The 11,114-nt window shown below is 51.2% G+C and overlaps 1 long non-coding RNA gene across 1 annotated transcript in view; it reads left to right on the top strand.

Moving 5' to 3' along the window:
• LOC121018651 (uncharacterized) overlaps nt 1-11,114 on the top strand; it is an 18,473-nt gene that overhangs the window by 3,112 nt on the left and 4,247 nt on the right. The window contains exon 2 of the long non-coding RNA XR_005785262.1: nt 3,257-3,327. This is a non-coding gene — a long non-coding RNA (uncharacterized LOC121018651). The remainder of the gene's footprint in view (nt 1-3,256; nt 3,328-11,114) is intronic.

Genomic DNA, 11,114 nt, shown 5'->3' on the forward strand with positions numbered 1-11,114 from the left:
CTTCTCCTTCTCCTTCTCCTTCTCCTTCTCCTTCTCCTTCTCCTTCTTCCTCTTCCTCTTTCTCTCCCTCTCCATCTCCTCCTCCTCCTTCTTTTTCCAGAAATGTAAAAGCTCATTCTCAAATTCATATGGAATTTCAAGGGGCCCTGAATAGCTAAAAGAATCTTGAAAAAGGAGAACGAAGTTGGAAGATTCAAACATCCTGATTTTACTTATTTAAAAAAAAGTTGTTTTTAATGTTTATTTTTGAGAGAGAGACAGAGACATAGCGTCAGTGGGGGAGGGGCAGAGAGCGGGAGACAAAATCTGAAGCAGGCTCCAGGCTCCGTGGGGCTCCGTGGGGCTCGAACTTACGGACTGAGAGATCATGACCTGAGCCAAAGTCGGACACTTAACCGACTGAGTCAGATGCTTAACTGACTGAGCCACCCAGACAACCCCACACATCCTGATTTTAAACTTACTATAAAGATACAGTAATCGGGGCGCCTGGGTGGCTCAGTCGGTTAAGCGGCCGACTTCGGCTCGGGTCATGATCTCGCGGTCCGTGAGTTCGAGACCCGCGTCGGGCTCTGTGCTGACAGCTCAGAGCCTGGAGCCTGCTTCAGATTCTGTGTTGCCCTCTCTCTCTGCCCTTCCCCTGCTCATGCTCTGTCTCTCTCTGTCTCAAAAATAAATAAACATTTAAAAAAATTAAAACAAAAATAAAGATACAGTAATCAAAACAGTATGGTACTGACATAAGGGAAGACACACAGATCGACGGAATGTAATTGAGGTTCTAGAAATAAATCCATACATCTATGGCCAGTTGATTTAAGATTTTATTTTTAAGTAATCATCACACCCAACATGGGGCTCTAACTCACAACCCCAAGATCAAGAGTTGCATGCTCTGACTGTGCCAACTAGGTACCCCTATGGCCAATTGATTTTTTTAATGTTTGTTTGTTTATGTTGAGAGAGCAAGCAAGCATGGGAGGGGAACAGAAGGAGAGAGAATCCCAAGCAGCCTCCATGCTCAGCGCAGAGCCTGACTTGGGGGCTTGATCCCACAACTGGGAGATTATGACCTGCGCCAAAATCAAGAGTTGGATGCTCAACTGACTGAGCCACCCAGGCGCCCCCAGTTGATTTTTGATGAGAGCACCAAGGCCATTCAATGTGGAAAGAATAGTTTTCAACATGTGGTGCTGAGTCAAATGGATATCTACAGGCAGAATAATGAAACTGGACCTCTCTCTATCAAGAAGCGCGAAAATACAGCCCACAGAATGGGAGAAAGTATTTGCAAATCATAATCTGACAGTGATCGAGAATATCATATCCAGAATATATATAGAACTCTTGCAAAAAGACAGACAAGACAATTTAAAAATTGGCAAAGGACTTGGATAAATATTTCTCCAAAGAAGATATCCAAATGTCCCCAACACGCACATGAAAAGATGCGCAGTCATTTTTATTCAGGAAATGCAAATCAAAACTACTAGGAATTATCTGTCACTACGCACCCACGAGAATGGTGATGATTTTTTTAAGTGGGGGGAAAGGTATTAGTGGGTTTGGAGAAATTGCACCCCAAACTGTCTGTCCTCCAATAAGTTATTAAGCAGAGAATTACCGCGTGAACCAGCAATTATGCTCCTGGGTAGATACCCAAAAGAACTGAAGTAGTTGTTCAGACAATCACTCGTTCACAGTGGGAGGATTCCCAAGAGTCAGAAGGTGCAAATATCACGAATGTCCATCAGTTGACGGGTGGATAAACTGAATGCGATGTATCCGTATAACGAAATCTTGTTCCTCACAACATACACAAGATACCGATACACACAACAACCCGGATGCCTCTTGAAAACAGGTGAAAGAAGCCAAACAAAGCAGAGGACCACGTATTGTATTCGTATTTTTTTAAAGTTCATTTATTTATTTTGAGAGAGAGCCTGGGGGAGGGGCAGAGAGAGAGGGAGAGAGAGAATCCCAAGCAGGCTCCCGCGGTCAGCGCAGGGCCCAATGTAACGGCTTGATCTCGCGAACTGTGAGATCATGACCTGAGCTGAAATCAAGAGTCGGATGTTTAACCGACTGAGCCACCCAGTATTATTCTAACAATATGAAAAATCAAAAATAAGCAAATCAGTCCTGTCTGGATCTCCCTCCACCTTCCTGCCCTTTTGTGACTCAGCTCCTTTGAGAGATGAGGCTCTGGGCCCTGGAGCACGCGGCTGGGGCCTTGCTCGGCTGTCCCTCCTCAGAGACCTCTCCAAGCCATGCCCCGTGGTCTGTGCTGTCGCCATCACCCTGGCTGGTCTCCATGCCTCTACTGTACTTTGGATGTTGGTGAGGCGTCCAGGCCTGCCCTGCGTCTCCCCAGGAAGTGCATTGAATCCAGGCCTCGAGAGGTGGGCCCTCAACTGGGAAACAAGACGGGCAGCCCAGTCTGAAAGCGGGGCTCTCGCCTGGAGCCCGCTCCATTACTGAGTATCGAACCCTTTGGCCGCCAAGGTTTACAACGGCCCTGAGGAGTTTCAGTAAACAGCATTTGATACGACTCTGTGAGGCACCTAATAACCACTTTCGAATCGATTTTGATTATAAAACATATCATTCAAGACTAACTCAAGGGGTTGTACGGCCCGCTACCGAGGTGGTGAGACCCACAGTGGAGAATGCCGCTGGCAGAGGAAGCAGGCCCGAAAGGGGGCGATGTGGGTGGGAGAGGAGAGCTTCCTTCTCAGGTCTCTTCCACTCCTCTGCCCACATTCTGTCTGTCCCTCCATCTCTGTCTGTCTCTCTCCTGCTCACCTTCTCTGTCCCTCTTCAGTGTCCGCTGACTGCTGGATTCTGCTTCCTGAATGACCCTGGAGAGAGGGGTCTGTTGTTGAGCTGGGTATGGAACATGGAGTTGTGTTTGGGGACAGGAGACGCTCAGCCTGACTCTCTCCTGCGTAGGGTGACTGGTCCCCTTTCTATGATTCTGGACAACCCTGAGAGATTATTGTGCTCTGGGAAGTCCCCGGGGCCCTGACCCCTCACCCTTACCCCTACACAGTATCATTAGGTACAATCCCCAGGCTGGCCCTGGGGACACTGCCCTGACATATTTTTCAAGACCTTAGGCCCTTTTCTGGCCAGATGCAAAACGCAAGAGACTCCACACATCCTACAATTTTACCTAGATTGTCATCAGGGGAGCTTGACAGTTTGGGAAGGCCATAAATGGTGGACCTGGGGCGTTTCTCTGCTCTCACAGGTGGCGAGGTATGCCTGCTTTTTCAACGTATGAACGCATTTCAAGATACTCACCATGGTCGCCTGGTTTCAGTGAGTAAAATCCCATCTTTATCACAAAGCCTGGGGTTCTTGCATCGACCTCGCCAGGGTGTGGGACAGGGGGTTGGGCCACCATCCATAGAGAAGGAGGAGTGGTCAGTGCTGAGTACCTCCTGACTCCTCTTGCCCGGAGGAGGGAGGACCGGACCGCTGCGCCCCCTGGAGGGCATCGGGGATGGGGCAGGGCTGCGCGAGCGTGGACCGGGCGGGAACGGCCACCCCCAGGGAGCAAAAATTCGCCTCTCCTGGAATCCCAAACCCAGGGCTGGACTCACCCCTTGGCCCCACGGCCAGTAAGCAGTGGTGTGGGAGTTTGGACGCTCACACGGGAAGAATTGATTTGCCTCCGAAATGATTTCTTTGGAATAAACCAAACATGTCGGCATTATGAGATTCTGGAAACTGACAGATCTGGACTTAGTAACACAACATAGAGGACACGGTCAAAGTGGACAATCCATAAGACTCTGACCTTCCCCCTCAGAGGACTCTTCAGGGCCCTCCTGAATCAACGTTGATGGATGGGAGGCTGGGATGTTTGAACTAAATGTCATCTCAGGTGCACCTGGGTGGCTCAGTCAGTGAGCCAAAGGTCTGGAACCTTTGAGAAAGCCCGGGAGGGAGGCGCCTATTTGCACCCTGTTTGGGGAGACACCACCTCAATGACCCAGAGCACCTCTCTTTTCTGTCCCAATTTTGATATAAGTGTTGAAAAATGAAATTAATACGTAGAAAATAATTTTAAGGTCTCAGAATTTATTCTTTTTTGAGTTTATTTATTTTGAGAGAGAGTGTGTGCATCTGGGGGAAGGCCAGAGAGAGAGAGGGGGAGAGAGAGAATCCCCAGCAGGTTCTGTGCTGTCAGCACAGAGCCTCACGCGGGGCTCGATCCCATGATCCTGGGATCATGACCTGCACTGAAATCATGAGTCGGATGCTTAGCAGACTGAGCCACCCAAGGGTCCCTAATGCCTTTCACAATTTGAAAAGTGCATTATCCCACAAACCCTGGGATCAGGAAGGGAAGGAGAGGGGAAGGAGGTTCATTCCAGACTGAAAAGGGGGATCTGGACGCCATTTCAAACCATCCCTCACCAGAACTTCTCTCCGGGAGGGGGTTGGGTGCAGCTCTGCTCGGAACTGAGCTGGAGAAGATCAGAAGTGGGAGGTGGGGCACTCGGAGTGTAGCCATACGGGGCCCCCCCGCCCCAGGAAACACGGGGCCAGTTCTCAGACTAGCAGATCAAGTGCTGGGTGGACACAGCCGGGGGTGAGGCAGGCTCTGGGGACACTTGGAATACGGCAGAATCAGAATCAAGTCTTCATTTAGCCCCTGGGGTCTCTCTAGGCTCTCCTTTATCCTGCCACTTCTGTGACCTTCCCAATTTCCTCTCTTTTTTATGCTATGTCCTCTGGGTTCAGATCCACCCGTATGTAGCCTCACGACCAGTTTCCAGTTTCACATCAGGGTTTTGACACCATCCCTTCTGGGTCAGATGCGGAGGGATTATGGGCAAGGGCAAGCACTGGGACTAAGGATTGGCACTCAGTTCTCTTCCTCTTTTCCTGTGGGCCGGGGGGTGGAGGAGGGACTCTGAACCTGGGCTCAGGTTGGGGGGAGGGGGCTGTCCCCATCATGTCTGAGGTGGAGAGGGACACTCCCTCCAAAGCCACCACCCAAACTTAGGGACGCATGTCCCGGGACGATGAAATGTCCTGGTGTCTCCAGGCTTGGAACAGGACTTGAAATGGCCCCGGTTGATGCATTTCTGGGCCCACAGGGCCGTGAATGAGATCATAGCCGGGTCAACCTTGCAGAGCTTGTGAGATGATGAACTCATTGGGTTGGAGAGAAGATTCTCATTCTCGAGGGGTGGGGGTGACCGGGGAGGGGATGATGCGGGGGAGACGCTTTTGCAGGTGCCGACCCTTCTTGCTCCATCCAGATCCCCACGATTTGTTCAGCTCATGAGCTCCATACTCCCCTCACCCGGCTGCACGATGAAATGGTGGCCACTGGTGCAGAACGTGCTTGCAAACGTACTAAGTGCTTTTTTTTAAAAAAATCCACACCTGTATATGGAGAGAGAGAAATGAAAACATCTCACTTTTTTCAGTGTAATGTGCCACATAACATTTCCCAGTTACAAGGCCATGAATATCTCAGTAAATATTTTAAAGTGTATTGTGTTCCTGGGGCGCCTCGGTGGCTCCGTCGGTTAAGTGTCTAACTCTGGGTTTTGGTTCAGGCCGTGATCTCGGTTCGTGAGTTTGAGCCCCGGGTCAGGCTCTGCACTGACAGCACGGAACCTGCTTGGGCTTCCCTGTCTCCCTCTCTCTCTGCTCCTTCCCTGCTCACACTCTTTCCTTCTCTCTCTCTCTCTCTTTCTCTGTCTCTTTCAAAAGAAGTAAAGAAACCTAAAAAAAGGAAAATACAGGGTAATAAGCTTAAAACACAGTGGTAATAATTGCGTCGTGATGACATATGAGAAATTCAGTGATTCAGACTCTTATCCAAACCAAAATCTTTTTATGGTATAATCGTTTTGTGGGTAGAACTGAGCGGATGACAACATCTGTGGATGTTCGGGGAGGAACCATGGGTTTTATGTGGGAGAATGAAATTAGCAATATGGAATTGCAGAGGGGAAAAAAATAACCGGCTAAGGAACCAGGCCACCCCCCCTCCCCATGAAATTCCTCTTTAGAAAGTCTGGGGTAACCTATATAATTGACGGGTTGAGTGCAAGTCCTGATGTTATGCTTTATTTATTTTGAGAGAGGGAGAGAGAGAGCGTGCGCACGAGCCGGGGTGGGGCAGAGAGAGAGGGAGAGACAGAATCCGAAGCAGGTTCTGGATTGTCGGTGTGGAGCCTGACGCGGGGCTCAAACTCACGAACTGTGAGATCATGACCGGAGCCGAAATCAAGAGTCAGATGCTTAACCGACTGAGCCACCCAAGTGCCCCCTGCTCTTATGCTTTAAATTCACCCAGAAAGAGTGAACCTGTGAAACCCTAGACACCACATCCTCGGCCCCTAGTAGAAGCAGAGCCCCAGGTGCGTGCATCTTCCCTCTCTCGCTACCTGGGACCTCGCCGTGTGTCCCTGGGCATGCCGCGTACCCTCTATGACTTGTGCGTGATCAGTCTTATTCACAGTTCCCTGGTGGTTGTTGCCGACGCGTGTTCTGGGATCATAATAAGAAATACAAGGGTGGGGGCACCGGGGTGGCTCAGCAGTTCGTTGAGTGTCCGACCTCAGCTCAAGTCATGATCTCACGGTTTGTGGGTTCAAGCCCCACGTTGGGCCTGGTGCTGACGGCTCAGAGCCTGCTTCAGATTCTCTGTCTCCCTCTCTGTCTGCCCCTCCCTCGCTCACACTCTTTCTCCTCTCTCTCTCTCAAAAGTAAATACACATGAAAAAAAAAAAAAAAACCCACAAAGGCAGACCCAGCCACCACACTGGCTGCGGTTGGGGAAATGCCAGTGGGGACTCACCACAATGGCACGGGTGCCCGGGTGAGCCCTTGAGGCGTTGCCAGCAGATAAAGGCTGAGACCCACACCACACCCATTCACCAGCTGATAGACATTCGGGTTGTTCCCAGCTTGAGGCTATTATGAATAACTCTGCTACAGATATTCCTGTACAAGTGGATGGGAGGAGGTATTTCCTGCTTTTCACCTGGGAGGGCCTTCTGAACAACGATGGAAATAATGCCCTCAGGATGCCAGGAGGGAGACGCAGGTATTTTGTCCTGGAGCGAAGTCGGAAGCCGGTGACAGGAGGAACGGAAATGTCCTTTTCTGTTGCACATTCCAGAAGGTACAGATTTGCCAGCGGTACCCAAGAGGTGTGGGAACACGGCACCCGGGGCCTTCCTTCAGGAAGGGCTGAGGGCAGGACCTTCCTGTCCTTTCTGGAGGAGCTGGCCAAGGACTGATGGAGGTGGGCCGGGAGGTCAGTGCAGACTGCGTCTGTGACCTGCGGTGGGTCCCTTTGCTGGGGTCTTTCCTGTATCCTGGGACCCAGGGTGGGGGTGGGAGATACTCTGACTTCCTGTGAGACCCTGAGCATCCTGAGGGGGAAAGAGACAGAGTCCCGACAACTGGGTACGTGGCGTTGGCCACGGCAGCCCTAGTCTGTTTCCCCGTAGAACTCTAGGACCATTACAGATGGTTGACTCATCCCTGGACAAGAGTGGCCAGGGCTGGGATGGGGGACAAGAAGGCAGCTGGTTGTGAAACTTTTTTTTTTTACGGTTTAATGTTTTTTATTTTTGTTTGAGAGGGAGAGAGAGTGCAAGAGGAGGGAGGAGCAGAGAGGGAGATATAGAATCCAAACCAGGTTCCAGGCTCTGAGCTGTCAGCACAGAGCCCGATGCAGGACTCGAACCCACGACCTTTGAGATCATGACCAGAGCTGAAGTCGGAGGCTTACCTGACTGAACCACTCCCGCGCCCCTGGTGGTGGAACTTTTTATTTGAGTATCTAGTGTCTCCTGTTGGAGGCTGGACAGCCCCTTCCCGGGGAATTTATATTGATGTGGGACAGATGACACCCGTACAAAATAGAGTTGATCGTGCACACAGAGAGCAACGGTACAGGGCAGGGCTCATGAGCAGTCCAGAGGGAAGTCCACCTGAGATGACTGAAGTGGGTGGCTTTGGCCTTCCTTTGGGCTAGGACTTGGGGCCGATGAGGGTTCCTGGATGTGGGACGGGTTTAAGCGCTTGGAACTTCCTGCCGGTGCCAAGAGAGGGAAAGTATTGGCTCTCTCATAGGTCCGTCTGCCCACGCGAAGCAGAAGCCGGGGCTATGGGGCCTGAAGCCGTCAGGACCTGACATCAAAAATGGAGGTGGGTCATACTACCTGCGAACGGCATCTTGGCGCCTTCGGAAGGTATGGGGACAGGACTGAAGACTCGGGGCTGTCTGACCCCAAAGCCTCACTGCTGTCAGGTTGGCGGCCTCCAGTGTCCGAGAGCCCTGGCCCCACCCCCAGCACGGCCTCCAAGACCCACCCCCACCCCCACTTCCGTACCTTGTCCCGATCTCCCTCCTCCTCCTACCCGAGGGCCTCGCTCAGCTGCCCTGTGACACCATGTTCCGGGCCCCGGAAAGCCGGCCAGCCTCCTCCCGTCTCAGAGACACCAAGCTCAGCCCTGTCCTGTGTAGCATGGTTTCCTCTTGTGCCCTGACCTCGCCCTCTTCTTTGGTAAACACGACCAGGCCTGGAGCCCAGCCCACCTCCAGCCTCGCCAGGAAACACCTGGACAGAGGTTAGGAGAGGTAGACTCCTTCTGGGGAAGACTTGACTTCGAGTCAATGGCTCTTGGCAAAGGGGCCAGCGAGCCCCCGCCCAAAGCCTTCTCCACCCCGAGTTCACTAACCATTTGGCTGTGATTCGGTGGGAAGCAAGCACAGTGGTTGTTTGGCAGCACTGAGTTTGGGGCGTGTCGTTAGGCACTAGGAGGTAACTGAGACACCGTCGAGGCATTGTGACTGAAGTCAAGGAGGGTGTGGCATCCCTTAGTTCACTGCTCCCTCCTCAGGCCTACATCAGGGGCTCCACGGTGGCCATTGTCAAGAACGTGACTTCCAGGGGTGCCTGGGTGGCTCAGTGGGTTGAGTGTCTGACTTTGGCTCAGGTCATGATCTTGCCGTTTGTGAGTTTGAGCCCAGTGTCAAGCTCTGTGCTGACAGCTCAGAGCTTGGAGCCTGCTTAGGACTCTGTGTCTCCCTCTCTCTGCTCCTCCCCTGCTTGTGCTCTCTCTCTCCCTGTCTCTCAAAAATAAAGAAACATTAAAAAAAAAAAAAAAAAAAAAAAGAATGTGACTTCCAGTGTGCCCTTGTGCCTGACAGTTGTGGGAGGGTCTTGTCTCTGGTCGAGTTTTTGTGCAGCATATGCTTTGTTGCGCCCCACCTCATTCTCCTCCTTCTCAAGGGAGAGGAAATATTATCACGCAAGTTTAGTGAGTGATTATGTGCTAAGAGCCATTCAAGGCTTATACCCCTTGGGGCACCCGGGTGGCTCAGTCGGTTAAGCGTCCAACTCTTGATTTTAGCGCAGGTCATGATCTCATGGTTCGTGGGATCAAGCCCCATGTTGGGCTCTGTGCTGACAGTGTGGAGCCTCCTTGGGATTCTTTCTCCCTCTCTCGATGCCCCTCCCCTGCAGTCTCTCTCTCTCTCTCAAAATAAATAAACGTTAAAAAACCTGTGTTCTCCTTGATCCTTAAGTCTCACATCAGCCCTGACAAGTAGGTACCATGTGATCCCTCTTGTACAGATAAGGAAACTGAGGCACAAGGAGGTCATGCCCTCCTTTGGCATCCAGAACAGAGGCCCCCCTCCAGAGCCTGCTCTTCCCCAGGGCCTTGCCCTCTGGGGGGTCCCACAGGTCTCCTGGGGGCTGAGGGGACTCTGTGTCCTGTGGTATTTCAGTGAGTCTCAAGCCAACCCCATTCCACAGGAGACGCTGTTGCCTCCCCCAGTCATGGCCCTGTTCTTGGTTCCCCTTTCTCTTTTCCTTTTGTCCTTTTGTACCCATTTTCCAAGGCAGCCATAACAAGGTACCACAGGCTGAGAGGAGCTTAAACGACAGAAACTGACTTCCTCATGATTCTGGAGGCCAGAAGTCCAGGATCAAGTGCTGACATGGTTGGTGTTGCCTTTTTTTAAAATTTTTTTTAATGTTTATTTAATTTTGAGAGAGAGAGACAGACAGGGTGTGAGCCGGGGAGGGGCAGAGAAAGACGGAGACACAGAATCCGAAACGGGCTCCAGGCTCTGAGCTGTCAGCAGAGTCAGCTGTCAGCCCCGACTCGGGGCTCGAACTCATGGACCGCGAGATCATGACCTGAGCCAAAGTCGGACGCTTGACCGACTGAGCCACCCAGGTGCCCCAGTTGGTGTTTCTTAAAGCCTCCCTCCACGGCAGTCTGCAAGTGTGAAATCAAAATCCAAATTAGGTCCAGATGGTGGGAGGGGAGGATGGAGAGGTTGGACGAAGGTAATCAAAAGATTCAAATTTCTGGTTACAAGACAGATGAGTACTGCAGTATAACCTAGGACATGACCACAGTTCTATGTAGTTAGACTGCCGTGTGGGATATTTGAAAGTTGCTAAACGTTTCCTCATCACGAGAAATAAATTTTTTTTCTTCTATCTATATGAAATGACAGCATTAAAAAAAAAAAAGTTTTATTTATTTAAGTAATCTCTACACCCAATGTGGGGCTCGAACTCACGATCCCAAGATCAAGAGTCACGTGCTCTTCCAACTGAGCCGGCCAGGGACCCCGACATGACAGATGTTAACTAAGCTTATCGTGGTCCTCATTTCACGATACATGTAAGTCACATCATTACGCTGTATGCCTTACACTTGTTTATACGGTGCTGGATGTCATTTATATCTCGACAAAACTGAAAAAAGTAAAAAGAAACAAAAAACAAACCCCCCCCCCCCCTCACCAAATCAGGTCCAGACTCTGTGATTGGTTAGTATGTCTCTTAAATGCCTTTTAGCCTGTCGATCCCCCCTACATCTTTTTTGTTTGTTTCCTGGCAGTTTACGTGATGAAGGAACAAGGTTGTTTGTCCTGCGGTTTTCCACAGTCTGGAGCACAATCTCGGCCTCTGCCAAGGGCCTGCGCTCGGAGCGAGATTCCTCCTGTTTCCAGGGAAGGGAGGGACACATCACGTGTAGTGCGCAGGACTTCCACCAGGAGGCGCATCCCATCCACTTGGGGGGGGGGGGGGGGGGGGGGG

Source organism: Herpailurus yagouaroundi, unplaced genomic scaffold, assembly GCF_014898765.1.
Source record: "Herpailurus yagouaroundi ecotype Mexico unplaced genomic scaffold, PumYag 220, whole genome shotgun sequence".
Taxonomy (NCBI): domain Eukaryota; kingdom Metazoa; phylum Chordata; class Mammalia; order Carnivora; family Felidae; genus Herpailurus; species Herpailurus yagouaroundi.